Genomic DNA, 4,511 nt, shown 5'->3' on the forward strand with positions numbered 1-4,511 from the left:
CTTGGTGTGAAAAAATCAACTGTGGGAGCAATCATCAGAAAATGGAAGACATACAAGACCACTGATAATCTCCCTCGATCTGGGGCTCCACGCAAGATCTCATCCCGTGGGGTCAGAATGATCATGAGAACGGTGAGCAAAGATCCCAGAACCACACGGGGGGACCTGGTGAATGACCTGCAGAGAGCTGGGACCAAAGTAACAAAGGTCACCATCAGTAACACACTACAACGGCAGGGAATCAAATCCCGCAGTGCCAGACGTGTTCCGCTGCTGAAGCCAGTGCATGTCCAGGCCCGTCTGAAGTTTGCCAGAGAGCACATGGATGATACAGCAGAGGATTGGGAGAATGTCATGTGGTCAGATGAAACCAAAGTAGAACTTTTTGGTATAAACTCAACTCGTCGTGTTTGGAGGAAGAAGAATACTGAGTTGCATCCCAAGAACACCATACCTACTGTGAAGCATGGGGGTGGAAACATCATGCTATGGGGCTGTTTTTCTGCCAAGGGGACAGGACGACTGATCCGTGTTAAGGACAGAATGAATGGGGCCATGTATCGTGAGATTTTGAGCCAAAACCTCCTTCCATCAGTGAGAACTTTGAAGATGAAACGAGGCTGGGTCTTCCAACATGACAATGATCCAAAACACACCGCCCGGGCAACAAAGGAGTGGCTCCGTAAGAAGCATTTGAAAGTCCTGGAGTGGCCTAGCCAGTCTCCAGACCTCAACCCCATAGAAAATCTGTGGCGGGAGTTGGAAGTCCGTGTTGCTCGGCGACAGCCCCAAAACATCACTGCTCTCGAGAAGATCTGCATGGAGGAATGGGCCAAAATACCAGCTACTGTGTGTGCAAACCTGGTAAAGACCTATAGTAAACGTTTGACCTCTGTTATTGCCAACAAAGGTTATGTTACAAAGTATTGAGTTGTATTTTTGTTATTGACCAAATACTTATTTTCCACCCTGATTTACCAATAAATTCTTTACAAATCCTACCATGTGGATTCATGGATTTTTCTTTCACATTCTGTCTCTCACAGTTGAAGTGTACCTCTGGTACAAATTACTGACCTCTGTCATCATTTTAAGTGGGGGAACTTGCACAATCGGTGGCTGACTAAATACTTTTTTGCCCCACTGTATAATGTATAGTTTATATACATCAATATATAATGACCATTACTGGCGTGTCCCTAAGGCTGCCCATTATCTCCACAATGAAGTCTTTATTTTTGTTGAATTCTCCTCCCCTCATACTCGCTGATCCATCAAATAAAAAAACGACTTCCACAGACTTATTTGTTCGTTCTGGGGGAAAAAAGCATGAAAATATTTAGCCTGGAAGATGGAAACAGACATAAATATACCTCAAACAGTCCTACTAGATTTTCTGGTCTGATGAAACAAAGATTCATGTATAAGCATGAACATTATTTAATTAACAAATGCAATAATTATGATCTCACAGTTGTACTCAGCCACTGTTTCTAATGTAACTGAACTAGAATCAATCAGAGTGCTCTGTGTGTGTTGGTGAGACACTTGAAGCTTCATAGTTGTCAAGTTCAAACATTTTGTTGACCACTACGGTCTGCTGGACACAGACAGTGCCTTTACCGCTAGAACCCGCCGTCCCCAATATTTTTTTTACCTTGGGTGGACGGTCCACGGTCGAGTTTCATCTTGTAACACACTTTGTTCAGAGACGAGTTCCCACTGTGTGGATGCACTGCACGTGGGCTGCAAACCTACATCAGGTTTTAAACGAGACAAAGAAGTATGATCTGAGATCATTTTTTTGTTTTGAATATTGTCAGAGGAAATGTTTTTTGAGTGTTTCTTACAGTGATTTGAGAGCGCATGGCGTCCTCAGATATCGACAGTCCAAATTGCCTGATGGGTACTTGCATGTGTTCGGGCCAAATTTCTGTGACAATAACATCAGATTAGTACCTTATATTAAAAATACAAATACACTACATCATTCTGCAATAGAAAAAAACCTGTCTCGCTCTGGGAATTAAAATTCATTTTACATTGTGGGACACATACAGCCCACTTTAATCTTAAGTGGACCAGACCAGGTGAACTGTAGTCTTTGCCGTGATCTAGATGATGTTTCTTGCAGTTTGCAGTTTCACATGGCCTTCATAGACATTGTGATGTCTAAATTGTGCCAATAATTAATAGCACTACTGATATGACAGTAAAACAGTAAAAGTATGAGAATTTATTCTGCTATGACTAATAAAAATATCAAGATTAGCTGTTTGGACAGGCTGATCCTATAAATTCGTCCCTTTAAAGGGTACCTATTATAAGTCAATTGAATTCAGTTGAATTTATACAGTGCAAAATCACAACAACAGTTACCGCAAGGTGCTTTATATTGTAAGGTAGACCCTACAATAAACCTATTATACTTCTCCTTACTTTCTGCCATATATCCTGTTATAACTGTAGTTGCTAATATTAAACATGGGCAAAATAAAGTCTTAAGAGTTTGTGCATTCAATCCCTTCAGACTTCTCCACACTGAGTTTCAGCTTGATGTCATCCATGTACAGGAGGTGGCTGACAACTGTTCCATTCCGTAGCCAGTCTTGTTAAAGATCTCACTGAGCGGATTCAGGCCTATACATATATGTGTATATAAAATGTGTATTCCCTTTCCATGGCTGTACATTAAAAGCATGCAGCCGTTTAAATGGCTGTACAGCAAACAAACTTGGTCCTCGTTGGACATGTACCTGAGATTCTGGTTCTTGCCTCAAACGCCAGGCGGCGAAGCAAAAAATCCTTACTCAGCATAGATAGCAGTTTATGTCTGGCTTGCACACCCAACATAATTGTTGAACTGATTAACTGTTAACTGCCTTTCTGCAGACTTTTGGACTTTGGCCATAAAACTCACAAATTCAATGACGGATGAAAGACTGGTGTGTGAGAAGTTATGGTGTAGGGTCGTATGTATCAGAAGTGGCAGATGAAAAGAAAGAATGAAGGATGAAAGGGTACCTGCAGGAGGAGGAGGAGGGTCATTATCCCCCGCTGGTGCTTCTTTCCTGTCTGTCTTTTGTGTGTTGTTTCTGTTTGTGTTTTAAGGCACTATCATTTGTTTTGCTTGCTCTCTATGTTTTATTTTTGCTGTAAATGTACTGTTCTGCACTGTTGAATAAACTCTGTTCAAAGAATTCCACTCATTTCCAGAGGACCTTTTTGAGTGATTTGATTTTAATTGGATCTGAAACGCTGGACCTCCACAGCGTTAGTGGGATAAGGTTATCATATTGGGTTCCAAATTTGTGACCCGACACACTTTGCTCTCAGACTGCGGGTTTACTTGTTGTTCCTAGAGTATTTAAATGTAGAATGGGAGGCAGAGCCTTCAGTTTTCAGGCCCCTCTTCTGTGGAACCAGCTTCCAGTTTGGATTTGGAGGCACTAGCTCTACTTTTAAGATTAGGCTTAAAACTTTCCTTTTTTTTAAAAAAGCATATAGTTAGGACTGGATCAGGTGACCCTGAATCCTCTTTTAGTTAATCCCCCCAGGTCTAGGCTGCTGGGGGGATTCCAATGATGCACTGAGTGTTTCTTTTTCACTCACTGATATGTATTTATACACCTATTTGCATTAAATCATTAGTTAGGTCAAAGGGGTCATATGACTGTTGGAGTTTCTCTGTTTTCTGTGTAGTATTGTAGAGTCTTTACCTTACAATATAAAGTGCAGTAAGACAACTGTTATTGTGATTTGGTGCAATATGAAAGAAAAACAAAAAACAAAGCTGAATTTAAAATAAAATCTTGAATGTGACTCTGGAAACTGCAGCAGCTGCAGAGTAGGTGCTCATTCGGTTTGAGTGAGCTAACTCTTACAAATCCAGTTTAGTAATGGTTTCAAAACAGCTTTGTTTCATATACAACCTCCATACTGTGGCAATAATTTTTAATGTCCTGATTAAACATGTCATTTGCATTTCAAAAACCGCATTAATGTACCTGGAACAATGATGCAGCTGTGGGTCAGGTTCAGATCAGATGTGCATGTCTCCTCATGTCCTAGCTGCTCTGGTGCAGTGACAAGTATCCTGTGGACACAACAACACTCGTGATAATCACTAAAAAGAGAGTTTTTCTGACCTGTGCTCTCAGAATTTCTACAGTGGCTTGCAAAAGTATTCGGCCCCCTTGACCTTTCCCACATTTTGTCACATTACAGCCACAAACATGAATCAATGTTATTGGAATTCCACGTGAAAGACCAACACAAAGTGGTGCACACGTGAGAAGTGGAACGAAAATCAGACATGATTCCAAACATTTTTTTACAAATAAATAACTGCAAAGTGGGGTCTGTGTAATTATTCAGCCCCCTGAGTCAATACTTTGTTGAACCACCTCGCAGCTGCAATTACAGCTGCCAGTCTTTTAGGGTCTGTCTCTACCAGCTTTACACATCTACAGACTGAAATCTTTGCCCATTCTTCTTTGCAAAACAGCTCC

At 41.1% G+C, this 4,511-nt stretch overlaps 1 long non-coding RNA gene across 1 annotated transcript; it reads right to left on the reverse strand.

Annotated features, from left to right (window-relative positions):
- Positions 1–1,663: 1,663 nt before the first annotated feature.
- LOC309709144 lies at positions 1,664–4,186 on the reverse strand. The gene is made up of 3 exons (XR_014277440.1): positions 4,008–4,186; positions 1,851–1,933; positions 1,664–1,754 (listed from the first exon to the last, which is right to left on the reverse strand). It is a non-coding gene; the product is annotated as an uncharacterized lncRNA (long non-coding RNA).
- Between the last annotated feature and the right edge of the window lie 325 nt (positions 4,187–4,511).

Source organism: Aulonocara stuartgranti (genome assembly GCF_965226115.1).
Source record: "Aulonocara stuartgranti genome assembly, chromosome: 6".
Taxonomy (NCBI): domain Eukaryota; kingdom Metazoa; phylum Chordata; class Actinopteri; order Cichliformes; family Cichlidae; genus Aulonocara; species Aulonocara stuartgranti.